The sequence below is a fragment of the Corvus hawaiiensis genome, chromosome 7 (assembly GCF_020740725.1).
Source record: "Corvus hawaiiensis isolate bCorHaw1 chromosome 7, bCorHaw1.pri.cur, whole genome shotgun sequence".
Taxonomy (NCBI): Eukaryota; Metazoa; Chordata; class Aves; order Passeriformes; family Corvidae; genus Corvus; species Corvus hawaiiensis.
Genome location: NC_063219.1, coordinates 9022691 through 9038718, shown reverse-complemented (window position 1 = coordinate 9038718; position 16028 = coordinate 9022691).

Sequence of the window (16028 nt, the reverse complement as noted above, 5' to 3'; positions counted from 1 at the left end):
GAAATATGTTGCACAAAGCACCTGTAACCCCCTATGCCATGTGGATACAGCAGCTTTGCTAAAGCAGCAAATTAACTCAGCCTGTCTCTTCAACAGACCCCATGTGCCCAGCCTCCCACAAGTTACAGTTCTGTAAAGGAAACTCTGGAAACACCACCCTCTGCTTTCTGAGTGAACTGCCCTCCACAGAGACTGGAGAGCCAGGCACCCATGAGATTATTTTGCTTTTCAAAGATGGATTTTATTTGCAAGAAAATTTATGTAATGATATGTAAGTTATAGATAAAATGCAAGAGCTGCAACTTCAAGTGGCTGTGGCACTGCAGACATTTTTCTTACCCCTCCTATATTAAAAAGGGCATGAGAATGTTTCTTTATGTGATACCCAGACTCTTGGGTAAAGGTAACAGAGCAGATGGTTAAAGGGTAATACACTTTCTGCTTTTCCTAAAAACACCAAGGTGTTTTATATGGTCAGAAACTACATGGATGGCAGTCAGCCACTGCAGAGAGGTAAAGTCAGCCAGAGAGGTGGGATGTAACACTCCCACACAGAGCAGAGAAAATATTTCTTCCCTTCTTAGTTTTCCCTCTACAATTTTGCATTGCCTGTCCCCTGGCACTTCTGGTGAGGGGCTGCTCTACTTGACCTTTCTATTCCTTTCCTTATCCCTCTCCTTATCCTTAACACTCCCAGGGTGAGGGCTGGCAGCCGCTATGGTGCAATGGGGCCAAAGCAAGAGGCCCTGCACACTGGCACAGGGGCTGGAAAGAGGATGGGACTTGTGCTGCTGGATGAGGGGTGTCCAGCCACCTCAGACAGATGTGTCCAAGTTCATCCCAGCACCCTGCATGGCACCCTTGCTGCCGATAAACCCAGGACTTCAGTCTAGGGCTCTGTCACACTGGGCCACAGGCAATAAGGCAGAAGGTAATGAGGCACACAGAGAAACTCAGAGGGCAACTCTTGTCTGTCCTTTCACCGAAGTGATGCTGAAGGCCAGAAAACACAGTAATTACAAAGCCTCTTAGAGAACATGATTAACTCCAGCTGGAGCTTTTCATCTCAAGTTTTTAAAACCTCTCCCTCCTCATTAAGGGCATTAAGCAGTGACTTTTTCCTAGATCTCAGAGAAAATCACTTTCCTCATATTAATACAATCTTTAAGTGGCCAAGAAATGTTTTTTTCTCCCCTTTTAAGAAATAACTTACAAATCATATACAGAGAACATCAGAGTTTCAGCAGGAAGGATTACAACTGAGAGATCTAGGTGTGTAAAATGGCAAGTAAAGTTTCTTCTGAGGTGTGTTAGATGCAGAGAGCTCACAGAATGCTTTGAAAAGGTTTTGGTAACATTCTATTAAAAGCTGATATTGTGAAAGGGAGAACTACTGTAGGAGAAAACATATTTGCTCTTCTCTTTCTCTCAAGGAGACAGAAAAGGTAGGAGAATGCTTTTTCATGCTTTGTGACCAGCAACTAATCAGCAGGTTGGAACAATAGGGAACATTTATAGCTTGTATGTGCTTTGCCAAATGCAATGCTATTTTTGGTATGAGTCTAAGGGCATGATTCAGCAGTTTCTTAGCCAGCAAGTAGTTCAGACCTATCTATCTCAAGAGTATTTTCAGACTCATGGTATCACATGTTCCTTAGTAATAGTTTTCCTTTCTTCTTTTATCTGTGATTACATGGTAATTCCATTAATGCACCACTCATTAGTAAGTATGGGAACACATTGGGTTATAAAATTTAGTGAGAGAACTCAGTCAAATAGATACACTGATCACTAAAGGTGTTCCTGCTGAATAGAAATATCTGAGGTGCTCTTTAACAAACTTTAATTCTTGTAAGACAGTTAATTTGAACTAAAGATAGCTGAAATCCATGAAATATAATCACGGCAGGGTCAACTCTGTACCATATTAGTTTTACTAACTTTGCATGCAGGTAGGAGGGTTAGCACTCTTCTCAAGGCTACTAATACAGAGGAAGCAACTTGCATGTATTTTTAGGATTGGGGTTCTGATTGCAGTTACTCATTTGACATTGTGAAGAAAAAGATGCAAAGGTCAGAGGTCACCTCTAAGGCTGGAAATTTGAACTGTAAGTGTGAACATAAGTATAATGAGAAAGGTAGGATTCAACTATCTTAAAATACAGGGTGTATGTGAGAAGCTCTTGTTTAATCTGCAGTCAGGTGTGCACTAGTCAAGTTCACTCTTTATATCAGAAATACAGCTTCATGAGCAGCAAGCAATGTTCTTGCTGCCTTTGCCAAAAATATCCTGATTAGAACTAAAAAGGAAACAAAACTCACATGATAGAATCTTGAGCAGTTTAAATCCCCTTTCTTTATTCACAATGAACACTTTGCACAGATCCCCTCTCCCCACTGTCCTGCCATCTCAGTGGGTAACTAGCTAAGAGCATGTGAAGGAGCTTCCCTGGGAAGAATCCTGATGTGGTGGTGTACTGTGGGAAAACACTTTGGCCTCCTTGTTACAGTAGCCTTCTTGTTCCATAAACTCAGCTTTCATGGTTCCTTCTCAATTTTCAGGCAGAAAATAGGATAAAGCACACCATGTCCCTTGGCACATTCACCCCATTCCTTGCATGCAGAGGAAAAGAGCCTGTGTGGGCAACTACCAGTATCTGTGAAATCAAACATGTTCCTCTGGAGAAAAATTTCATGGTATTTCCTTTGCAGGGAAGGGCTGGGAATGAGAGATGGAAAGAATCTGACCTGATAGTGCAGTGCTCACTGAAAAAGTGAAAAATAAACAGCACAGTTCTCAGTGGAGGTAGTGATTCCTGTTGCTCATGTGGGAATCGGGCACCAAAATGCCTTTGCACCTTTGGTCCATGATCTAGCTCTAACGTGAAGTGTCCATTAGTCAGTGGAACTAGATATTGGTTCAGTGACTGAGCTGGGGGAAAAGAGACTTCTTGAGTAGGTGAAAACAATCCCAAACACATGGGTCTCACCCAGCCTCAAGGACTTGGATGTTCTTGGCAAAAACAACAAAACATTAACAACAAAAGGAGACACACTCCAAAATATATTTTGGGAAAGACAAAATACTGAGCCTTATCCAAAGTGTGACTTAAAAAGCTGCATCCTCTAAACAAGAGTAACTCTGCAAAGTAGGACATTAAAATGTCAAACCCCAAACAACTTACTTGTTTTTGGTTTGTTTTTTTTTTTAACTCTAGTGAAGAGGAAAATTTGTGTATTTTGTTCGAAGCTGTTCTGTGATTTAAACCAAATTCACACCAAAAATTCCTCAATGCAATAGTCCCAGCCCACTGATTTGTATTTTAGAGGGGTAAAGGTTTATGAAAACAAAATGGAAAGAATGGGTGTTATGTCACATCAAGGCACCAGATTTAACCAAACAATTAACAAAATAAAACTCTTCCAAGAATACATCAGTTGTCCTTTGGTAAAGGTAATAAGAAAATGGCTGTTGAAGGTTTGGGGGCTCCCATGTTCCCTCAGCTGTTCATGAGCAAGGTTAAACACTTCAGCAGTGAAATACAAATGTGGGACATGTCATGTGAGGTTTTCTCTTGTGTGTTTCTGCCAAATCAGGGCTCTTTAGGTTAAGAGATGAATAAATCCACCCTATCAGGCAGTATATGGTGTGTGTGGGAAGTCTTTTTGAGAAGGTATGTTAAAAGAATTCTGTCATAGCTGGGTAGCAGAGTAAAAGCCAACCCCTGACTACAGGCTTAGCACAGTGTGAATTAGTTACTTACAGTGAAAGCTTTCTCTTCCCCCTGGATTCCCACAGAGTTAACAGTTCTGTAAGCAAGTAAAGCCAAATGAAAATATGAAAGCTGCACAGACCTCTGGCCTTGTCAGCCACTATGTAAGGCAAAGTTCAGCTCGCTGCTCTCCATTGCTGAGATTCTTGGCAGGCAGGACAAAGCTTTCCTCCTACCACTGCTGGAGCCTTGCCACAGCTGTGCTGAACCTCTCCCTGCTTAAGGCTCTGAGAAACGGATGGAGGACATTTGACATTGTACCTGTATCTTTTTTTTATGGGGAAAAAACTAAAACTGTACTCTTGCTGCTGTGTTTGTTCCTTGAGAAATTCTCAAAGCACTGAAATTTGGTTGGAAGCTTCAAACAGATCCTTCTATTAGACAGAAATCTTCGGCAATCTAGAACACTGGTAAAGGTAATTATTTTACAATATCTTGCAGTTGTTTCAGATTCTTTTAGTGAAGGTGCTCATGAAATTCCTAGGTGGTGACAGCCTTTTCTTTCTGTCTTTTCATCTCCTTATAAGAAAGCCCCTTACCAACACACACTGTGCTTCTGGATGGAGATAATGCTTTGTTTTTACCTGCTTTAGCTTTATCCTTCTGTGTGAAATATCCTGTTACTCAGACTGTACATGCCAGTGGTTCTGGATGCCTGGAAAATCAAACACCCTTTGGTGTAAGCACTGAAATCACTTCACCTGGATAACAGTGTTTAATGACAATGGGGAAAAATCTGTACAGGATCTTCCAGCATTTTAAAGATAAAACAATATTGCCTTTACCAGTCAACTTCATTTTTGGATTCTTAAAATGTTTATTAGAATGAGGAGGATATAAACTTAAAGGTTGAACACCAGAAATGCGATGTCTATTGATTTGAGGCCTAAACCTTTATTTTTTCAAGTAAACTTTCATTTTAAACTATTACATCAAGCACTTTACACAGATTCCCTGCACGGACTATTGCCGTCAGGAATGAGAAGGAACTAAAACCCTTGCTTGTCTTACTGGTAAAATGTTATCAGAATGACAGTTACAGCTGATCACAGAGTAACAGTCCACTTTTCTGTCTGCAGTTCTCCTCACAGGGTCAGGAAATGTGTGTTGTCTATTCTCAGACAGGTTTATTACTACTAATACATATTTTGAATTGCATTAAATCACAAACCTGAATTCCGATTGCCGAGTCACAAAACTGCTCTTGCAGAACACAATAATGTATCTCCTTAAGTAGGAAACAATTTGTTGCTTTGAGGTAAAATAGTTCAAATTTGGTTGCTAAGATTTTTAAATTTTTTGCAAGTTCAAGTTCTTTTCTAGGTTAGCTTCACACACAAGGAATGATAGGAACCAATCACTAGAATGATTTAAGCTTTGTGGCACTCCAACTCAAATAATGAGTTCTCCCTTTGCCTGTAACAGTGCTCGTTATTGGTTCTGTTTCCTGAGTTAAACAAAAGCCAGGAAAACTGCACAGTTTAAGATGAGAGACTACAAGTGAAAAATCTGCATAGAAGTTTTCCAAGCAGTCTGGGTCCTGTTGACTGGCTGAGGTGTAGGAGTGGACACAAGAAAAATTTTCTGCAGTAACCAAAACTCTAAAAGAAGCTCTCATGTTTTGAGAACAGATTGTTGTTGCTCATCACCCTTTGCAGAAAAACAACACAAATTTGTTGATTCTGGTAACTTCTACCTAAAAACTACCAGCAAGGTAGAAATTTCAGCTGTCCTGCCCTCGAACAGAGTGAATAAAGGCTCTCTATGAACTGGGAGTCAGCCACCGTTAAAGGTTACTTTGATATTCAGACCTGCTGGACATCTTTAGCTTAATATCCAAGCTTGAGGTTTTTCCTCCCCTGTGCTTCCACAAAAGTGGTAGCACTTTGAAGGGGTTTGTTAAGAAATGTCTCAGAGCTCCTGCCCATACTAGCCCCACCTTCCCCTCCATCCTCCCTGGCACACTGCATCTCTAAACACAGTGTGACACAGGCTCAGTTCTTAGGCCACAGTCCTGTCATAGTGTGTCTATAACTGGAAAATTTTAAGCTAATTTTGGGGCAATATCAGTAGTCTTGACTATATTTTGTTAGGCTTCAAATACTTATTTACTGACAAAATAGTAGAAATACTTCCTTAGAGATGCAGGGTACAGTAAAACATTTCTATGCACACTGAAAAGATGTGGATATGAGGTCAGCAATGTAAAACAGTATCTGCAGTGTATCAAGTCTGTGCTTAATTTACACAATGAACTTCACCTCAGCCATGAAATAAATGTCTTCCATGCAGCCACTGATAAGGAAGATTGTGCTGGAGAGCAGATTCATCTGCTTTTTCCAAGGCTGGGAATAGCAAGGATGCATTAGCCACTGAACAGCTTGCTCCAGTGCCTAGTCAACATTAGGAGGGCTTACTGTTCTCTAATATGAGGATCTGTCAACTCCAAAGCATTACTTCTGTGTGAATCAGAAAATTCATGTGGTGCCCTTTACCTCAGGGTCACTTGTTAGAACATTGCTGTTCTTTCTGTACTTAGAAAGAAAAACTCATGTTTTTTCAGCACAGATATTGCAAATGTAATTATGCTGATACTTGTAACTGGAGAGTTTCATTTCCTTGAAGTTCTTCTCTTTCCCCTGTCCTAGGAAAACCAGAAATGCACTTAGGAACTTAAATCGCTGTCCATTGCCTATCTATGGAAAGTTGGCACATTCCTCACATGATCTCTATTTTTGCCTTGAAAAGAGCTAATGCACCCTCACCTTGCATGTGGTCTAGAATGAACCCCTACCTCTTGTTTGCACTCTTTCAGAGAAGTCACTTTTTTTCCTAGGAGAGGCTTAAAAATTAAAACCAAACCAGACCAACTTAAAAAGGAAGATCAATATTTTATGGGTTATAAATATGTGCATAATACTAGTTTCAAGTAACTTCAGATTCTAGGATAAGAAGGGATTCTCAAATGAAATTTTGATTAAAAATTTGTTTTGTAGAAATGGTATTTTGGGCCAAAAGTAATTTTCACATGATGCAGACACTTGCCAGAGAGGCAGGGATGGCAGACAGTGACTGTGGAATGACTGTGTGTTGCCAAGAGGCTCTGAGCAGAAAGATGTTGTAAAGATGTTCAGACACTTTGAGAGGTGAGTGGTGTAAAATGAACTAGAACAGGAAAAAAATCCAGTGACGTATGTAAAATCCTATTCTGTCTGCCTACAGAGCTGTAAGGCTAAATTTGCTTATCTGCTTATCTGCTGAAGTTAGTTAGTCAGGCATTTTTTTTTGCCTTTTGGTGAATGAAAGTTATTTTTCACTCTATTAACTTTACTACAGCATCAGAAATGCAATTTCTTTATAAGTCCTGAAAATACTTGTGCCTCTACAAACAGGGAATGTGGGTTTCTCAGAGGAGTTTGGTGGTTCTCTCTGGCGAAGACATACATGTTCAAGGGAAAACAGGTTATGCTAGATCAGCTTTTGCACTTTGGTACCAAAACCACAATATGTGCACTGTGCATAGTGGTGCAACCTCATCGAAGCATATATGTACCATCAAACTCTACAAGTGCAAAAAAAATTGGTATTTTAGAGGGGAAGTTTCTTCAAAAAGGAAACCTTTGCTGTAAATAGTCTATTTTGATAGATCAAAACCTGAGTTTAGTGCGTTCTGATTCTAGCAATAAGCATGCTCTATGATTTGTCCCTGGGAGCAAGCAAATTCATTGTGCTCATGACATGTAAAAATATACAAGAAATAATACTTCTGAGGTTTCACATCCTTTCACAGTGTAATCAGAAGACCCAGGAGTAGATGTCTGAGCAATGATAGGAGTACAGTAGAGTCATATGTTTCCCATGGAAATCATTTGTGACTTCCCTCTCTTTACTGCCACACATCTTCAAAGCACAAAACCAGCTTGTATTTTAAGCAGAACAATTATTTGCTTTACATCAAAGTTTTATGTAACTCTTAATTCAAACTGGATTTCAAAGGAGTGAAGTTAAGGGAGGTCTCTGTAACACATGGGTGGTGATGTGTTTTCTGCTCCTGGTACACTTTCTATTGATATATCTTGACATACTTTACAAACATTAATAATTCAGCTGCTTTGCCAGAAAGAAAATATGGTTTGCTGTTTCAGAAGAATTATTGCCAATTCCTTCTACTTTTGCAGAGAATTGTAAAAGCAGTCATCTTCACACCTTAACTGCTGTGTGATTGCAGTGTGATTATGGTGTGGTGTATCTCCAAGTGTTTCAGTTGAAGTGTCTGGGTGATCTAATCCTATATTTTATAATTTTGCCTTTCTGAACCCTTTTTGCTGCTTGTGTTGTTCCTATGGGTCAGAGTTTTAAAAAACCAGGCCTGTTGTATTATATTTAATTGGGTTAAACTGCTGTCTGAACAGGTTGTTTGCCATCACACTTATGATACAACTAGAATACTTGGAAAATTAATTAAAAGTAGAAATAGGATTACTCGTACTATAAAAATCAATACTTTTACTATCAGCAGAGGCAACTGTTAAACCAAATTTTTTATCCACATGTTAGACAATTTGTTTCTTCCTCAAAAGAATAGTTCAGTGTTAACTAGTAAAAAAATGGGGACTGTAATATTATTTTGTTTGTGCTGATTGGATCATAAAACAGCTCGAAGCCTTGTCTGTGATCACTTGGTGTGATTGTGTACAGTTTGTGTGGTGACAGTGGCCCTCCTGTACTGTGGGACTCTTAGTTCTGTCTGTAAAACTTCTGGTGCTGCAGATTATTTGTAGAAGGCTGGTTGTGAACATTTTGCTTTTGAAATTCATGCTCAATCCAAAAGTTGTGTGAACTGACTATTGTTTCTGTTTTCTGGAAAGGTCAAAATGGCTTCAATTCTGTAATGAATTTACACTAAACTACCCATTTGAGCTCTTATGTCTGTAGTTCTGTCAAGAAGTTGTATGGCTCCCTAGGACAGGAGGTGCAAGCAGTTGGCTTTCAGTATTACATTTGCCTCATAACCCTTTACAAAGGGCTGTCTAGACTTGATGGTTTTTAAGTGGTATTAGGTCCTGATTATGTCAAAGAACAAAACTAAGGAAAAAATTATTTTCTTTTATACTCTAGTTCCTTGTGGTCAGGAGCTGAGGTAGCAGAACTATTTTGCTTTCCAGGTCACTGTTGCACCAGTAACAGCCAGATTAGGGATGTCAGGTCTTATGTCAGCAGATAAATAACTGTGTCTTCCTGGTTTTGTGACTGAGATAGGCAAAGGCTCCTCTCAGAACAGGGAAACCTCTCTCCTCAGCCCCAAACCTCCATCTCAGGTAAAGTCCCAGTCAGGACCAACAACTAAATATTTCCTTTTAGTGTCTACCTCTTTGTTACTCAGTGATGTTAACATTTGTAATTTATAGTTTTACTTTAAACTTCCATGTTTTCTTTTTCTACTTAAAAACTCTTGATTCTTTAGTAAGATGAATTTCTTTCCAGGCCAAGAGACATGTTTAGGGAAGAGAAATAAAAAGGAGTGTCTAAGGAGTCCAGTTTAAACAGTGTGCTTTCTTCTTATGTTTTCAATCCCCTTAGACAACTCTGCCTGCCTTCAGACGACTTGTTTGTTCACACTGAAAGACTTGCTGGAGTCAAATCCAAGGGGAATAAAATACATTCCATTAACCCCTTTGAATAGTCCAGTTCTCCCATGTGTCACTCCTCAGTGGCTCTGTCTGAGGGCTAATTTCCATAGTAAGGGACAGAAAAACTTGAAAATTTAAATTTTTTCTAGCAACCAGAGCCTAGTGGAAGTCATCATTCCCTTATTCTCCTTCAGTGGCAGACAGGGTGAATTTGCATGTTCTGCATTTTTCTTTTTTTTCTTTTTTTCTTTCTCCCTCACAATGGATTTTGGGTCAGGATGGCTACGTGGTGCTGCTCAGGGCAGGAGAGCTGCTTCCACGCCCAGCCCTATGAAATACATGTCGTCCCAGGAGGGAAGCCAGCTTTGGGGAGCTGGAGGAAGGAAATACATTTCCTGTTTTGTATTGGCCCAGAGACTCTAAAGCTACTTTTGTGATTAATTTAGCCAAGTGCAGTTTGAGAGATGTATATGTTGTTAATCTCTGAATGTCTTTCCTCTTTGGAATTCAAGCATGGTATAAAATCCTTGGTACAGGTATATTCTTTAAATAAAAGGCATATTTTTTTTTCTTAGTTATGCAGTTACCACACATCACAAATTGAAGATAAAAACACTCACTTAAAGGCCCACTTCATGCTTTCTCTATCTCAGTTATTTTACAGTTGGTTTTTTTTTTTTCAAAAAAGTAGATTTTTTCCTGGACAAAAGTTGCCTTTGTTGACAGCTTCTGCAGGATGAGGCCACACAGCACAAGGTGTGCTTAGTAGTGTGAAAAACGAGGTTCACTCTCCTGTAGAATTTAAAAGTTTAATAAAAAGACAGTAAGAGACACATAAAATAAAGCAAAGGGATAACGGCCGGGTGCCTTGGCGCTCTGCCCAGAGCACACCTGATGCTCGAGGTGAGTCCTTTTTATACCATTTTTAACTGTCTGTTCTCTGTGCATATTCAAACTTTTCCCGGAGCTGTTCTGCATGGCCACTCCTTGGTCCCACCTTTTTAGAGCATGCGTAGTTCTCTGCCTTGCGGTTTTACTTCTTTTGATTCTTGGGCTCGGTAGGTGAGAGTTGATAGTGGGGTGGGCCTCTGAATTCCGCAGGCAGTCAGGGCTGATTGCAGCTTTGGGCCTCTTTGCCCCGCCCCGGGCAGAGCGGGGATAGCGGCTCTGGGCCCCTTTGTTCGCCGGGCGGTGTTGATAGCCGCTTTGGGCCTCATCCTCTGTTCGCTTGGAAGTTACCTTGCTCGCTCACACTTGCTAAATTCTTGCTAAAAAGAAAGAAAACTACATCCACACAGTAAAAGCAGTTCTAACATTATATAATATTCACCTTAATATTTGAGAGGAGCCAATATTACGATGTGCGTTTTTAACAGTAGGAAGTAAATGATTAAGGATTGTCTGTGTTTCTTGTTACGGTCCTTTCTGTGGCTCCAGAGGCCTTCGTGGGAATATATTCCAGTGAAACAACAAAACCATCCATTACTTTATCTACTGTGTGGTTCATTCTTTAGCAAAACAGTTAAATAAGCAAGGTATGAAAACTTAATGGAAAAACTGAAAAAAAATCCATGTTAAAACAGGACAGGGGAGCACTAAAACAAAGACTGTGCATTACTCAATAGTTGTTTTGTTTTTTGTGGTTAGTCAAACTGTCCTTTCCCTGCAGAAGTGAGGATTGCTAAGCATGAAACATCCCCTTTTGTAAGTGATCCAAGCCACAGCTTATCTGCTGTGTCGGCTTTCTCATCGCTTTAGGTACTGTGAGCAGCAGAGAAGTGCTGTGACTTGTGACTGGTTCAATGACCACGAGTAATGGTTAAGGAATAAAATCGACCCTCAAGTCATATGATTTTGATCTGGAGAATATGTTCTTGGAATTAAGGCAAAGTTTGCCATGTTTTTCAGCTTTCATTTACTAAAAGACAAGATACTTCACATGGCAATATCTCAATTTAAAAACCATGTGTGAGAAATTAAACACTAGAAAAGATTAAACAGTTTCGGTTTACTGTCCCCAGCAATATTATTGTCCCATGCAAGATCAGCGTTCTCAGTAGTGTAAGTAGTTATGGACCATGGCTTCAGCTTTAATCTTTGGGGTATATGGCCTGAAAACTGTCTAATTGTATATGATAATGCAAATCTGGCACTATTTGTATACTGTTTAAGTTTGTGATTGTAAATTGGGCTTGTTTTAGTTTCTCCAGAAGTGAAAGCAAGTGCTATTTATTTAAACATCACCAGTGTGCTTGGAGGCATTGCTGCTCATTCAGGCACTGGTGCCTCCAGCTGGGTATGCAGTAAGAGGCATTTGTTACCCAGTACAAGATTTCCCTAATCCTTTACATAAATACAGCTTTTTTTTCTCATATTTATTAAAAGGCTGTAGGTTTAAAAGTTTTTCAACCATATGATACACGGAACAAGTTTCTCAGCAGGATCCTTAACTTCTCCAGCAGAGAAGCCTCAAATTGTGCAGTAGTGCTGATGGTTACCCAAATAATCCCAAGAAACAAGCCTTTAGTATGTCCTTGACACAAGAACAGGCTTTTCAAGGAGTTGGTTTTTTTTATCCAAGTGTTCATAATTTAGGATTCATAAATTCCTTGACTGCTGAAATATTGCAGAGTGACATCTTGGCTTTCCTAAGGATGCAGGGAGTTAATATCAAATTACACATGATTTCAGTGCCATGGAGCAAGAGTCCTCGTCCTTTTGGTGGCAGCCTTACTTTCAGGTTTGTGGATGTGTGATATAATTTCTCTCTTAGAATTAAATGGTTTGAGCTTCCCACTGCCTTTACAAGCCTTAGCTCCTTGTCAGGGACTACTGCAGCAGATAACAGCTCCAGCTGTGTTAGGTAATGGGTGTGTTACTCAGAGACAGTGCATCTCAGGGGCATGAGGTAACCTATACCTGTCAGGACTCTGAGAAAGGCTTCATTCCATATGCTTGGAGATAGAGAAGTATGTCATGGAAAATGTGAAAAAGCATCCACAGATAAGCATTGGTATTCCAAAGCCATAAATTCTTTTAAGCCACACAACCTTAGCAAATACAAAGTACAAATATAATTATGTGCCTGATTACCTTGAATTGTTGTTATGCACTAGAGGCATGAACCAAGGAAGATCAAGTTACTGTTTGCTCAGCTGAGACTTTTGCTCAGCTGAAGGGTCCTATCTGCCCAACTTCTCCATCTGATTGATGTCATGGGCTTCAGCAGCATTTGTTTGTAGTCCTAGATGTGGCTGTAGGCACAACTGTTGTCCAAGTAAGCTTTTCTTTTGGTAGATCTAGAAGCTCAGGTCTTCGGGGAGATAAAGAATGTCATCAAATTTTACACCAGTAGCATGTGCTTAATCTTTTGGAACCCCTTCACCTTATGTGGTGTTGGAAAACCAGAAGCTGGTTGAGCAGCTGTGGTGCCGACCTCCTTCACATGAAATTTCTGTCTCCTCTCCTACCCTCATTTCCGCTCCCTGAAAGGATCTAGAAGTCTCTGATCTTTGCAAGTGTGTATGTAAGTAATTCCTAATGCATCTGAATTGTCCCAGTAAATTGAATTAGACTAACTTTATGTGCTTGAACTGATGCAGAAGGACTAGGTCTTCCAGTTTGTAACTCTAGTGCTATTAAAGTTCTGAACAGAGAGAGAAACTGAGAAAAATTCAGATCTTATTTGGACTGGTAAAATTCAACACACTAGAACTGCATCTAGTATTGTAGGAACAACTTCTCTGGCAAAGTGAACAGTTTCTCTGACTAGATTTAGTTAATTAACAGTGTCCCTTGGTCTGCTGCTCTACCTTGTCTGCACATACAGCTTTATGTAGGGCTTGATTTGGGGGGAAATACTTATTTAGTGCAAATAAACTACCATTGCAAGCTAACTTTGATTAGAATAGCTTCTTTTTGTCTTTTTAAGTACTACTATCTGCCCCAGTGTTTTAGAAAAATTAAACTAAGAAAATAATAAATTATCTATGTATATCATCTGGTTCTGATTACCTAGTTTATTTTCTAAATAGCAGTGGAACTTATTCAGCAAATCAGTGTACAGTCCACAAATGTGGTATTAATTAATGAGGTACATGCTTTGGACTTGTCTGCCACCAGCTCAGTGGTTTCTGAGCATGTTGGTGCATTGCTGAGAGTTCCTGATTTCTCTGGCTAGCTCCCAGCTGGGAGTTGATATTGCTTAAACTACAGGCATGGCAAAATACTGAAGGAAATACATTCTTTACTATGGAACAGCACCCTGTATTGTATTTATGGAGTGCTCAGAGGATCATTTTACATTAATTATGATTTCTGTAGAAAAAACTCAGAAGTAATTGGATCAAGTATTATAGGAATATAATTTAATTACAGGCATGAAATTAATGTAAATAAATAGCAGACAGTTTTCTAGTAACTTCTTTTGGCTAAGATGATTATAAAAGTAGATAAATAAAAAACCAAATAGTCCCCAAGATTGTATTTCCTCTTTCAAAGTAACCAGCTGTTTTCAGAGGGCAGAAATATACACCATTGAAAGAGTTTAGTGGAAGAAGTGGTTAGTAAGATCTGTCCAGGCAATGATACCTGTCTTCACAAGAATGATACTTGATAAAGTAAGAAATTCTTGTCTTGTTTTATGGAATATACCACTGAGATGTCAAATTCCTTTAAAGAGGTATGAGACATGTCTAAAATGTGTTCTACCTTTCTATCTTTTCATTTCCTCTGGTTGAAGACAGCCATGGAACTGTATTATATTAGTGATGGGTGCTGTGTTTGCTTGCCAGCCAGTTCTGCAGACCTTCCCTACGCTGTCAGATGGGCCTTGCCTTGTGTCTCTGAAGAGAATATGCTGTAAATCCCAGCATCTGCTCACACACCTGTGGGATGTGCCAGTGCATTTGCAGGAGGTGGAGTAACAGAACAAGCCACAGACCCACTTGCCAGGTTACTGCTGCAGTATTTTCCCTCTCTTGAAAGAGCAGAAGTGTAACAGAACTGTGTCCTCTAGAAACAGGAGGCTGAAGGTAGACTACCGCCAAGAAAACCTTTCAGAGTAACTCATACTTCTTTTATTTCTATCCATTGTACAAGTGTGATGTGCCTTCCACCCCTTGCTTCCAGATATGGCTGTAGCAAAAGAGTACATAAAAAATTAAATTAGTTAATTTCCAATAGTCTGCAAACATGCTGCGAACTTTCTAAACTACTTTTTGAGGTTACTCATTACTTCAATCAATTAATGTTTGTTCAAATGCAAACACAGCTGTTTTGTAGGGTTGTTTGGTTTTTACCCCACGCATGAGGGACTCACAAACTGAGCAAATGAAACACTTTGGGTTAACAAACCCCATTTCTCCAAAGCCCATAATCTCAAATGACAAATATTATTGCTCTCCAAACTGGGGGCTTGAGGTTGAATGGGAAATCGGCTCAGGTTTGTTTGACTTTTTTCTGATGTTGTTGCCTTTTGGTTTGTAACCCTCAAAACCATAAAATTCATAAAACTGAACTTCCAGTAATTGCTTTTAAGATGGATTTTGTCTCTATCAGTGTGCCAAGAAAAGAGAAAAATATGTTTGCAGTGTCCCCCTTGTGCCATATCTGGAATATATATTTGGCCTTGCAGGCCCCAACAAACCTGGTGTTGACTCTCATCCCCGCTTGTGCCAGTGACCACACACAGATCCCCTTTGGCCCAGATGATGTTTGTGCTTTATTTAAACAGCAGACACCCCCCTGTATTACAAGACAGGCTTTGCCTAGTCAGAAGAAGCAATGATAACCTTTCTCCCTCAAAAAACTTGGACCAGAGTAATATTTGCTGGTACGTTTCAACCCCTCTGATCCACAGTATGCACGCTGTAGCCCTATTTCACTATTGTTTTACAGAAAACAGCCCCAGAAATCCCCCCTTTTTTGAATCTCTCTCAATAATACCTTCCTAGAGGGCACTTGAGCATTTCTCAATTGTTCATTTTTCCAGATTTCTAATATTCTAGTTTTTCTTCCCCTAAGCAGATATTTCCTGCATTTACGCTATTTTTTCTTTTGCGAACATAAAACCCTAACCTTTTTGTGGGCAAGTAGTAAATACAGGATTAGCAAACTTGCACAATGGCTTGGTTCACATTTCATTCTTTGCAGTGTGATCTCATTAATGAATAGTCAAGTTGAATTTGGAAAATGAATACAGGATAAAAAAAGCTGCTTTGTACCACTCACATTCTGCTTAAGAAATAATTAATGTTGACTGGATCTAATAAAAAGGTAGACTTTTCAATTTATCATTTTGAATTGAATGTTTGCTATGGAATTTTTTATTCTTCTAATTTCTTGAGAAATAGCAACACCTAAAGATCCTGAGATCATTTCCTTGGAACCCTGCTGATTTCATTCTTACTAAATTCTATAGATCTGAGCCTGTAGTTATTATGAAACTTAAAGTAAAATGACAATTAAAGTGATTATTTCAGTAAAATGTTAGGAAAATTAACCTAATCCCTATTGTTAAGCAGACAGATTTTTTTCCCCTATGGAGAAAAAAGTTATAACTAATAATTCATTAAAAGTTTAAGTTTTCTGAGTTATGTTAAGCTGTTCATATTTTAAATTTTAT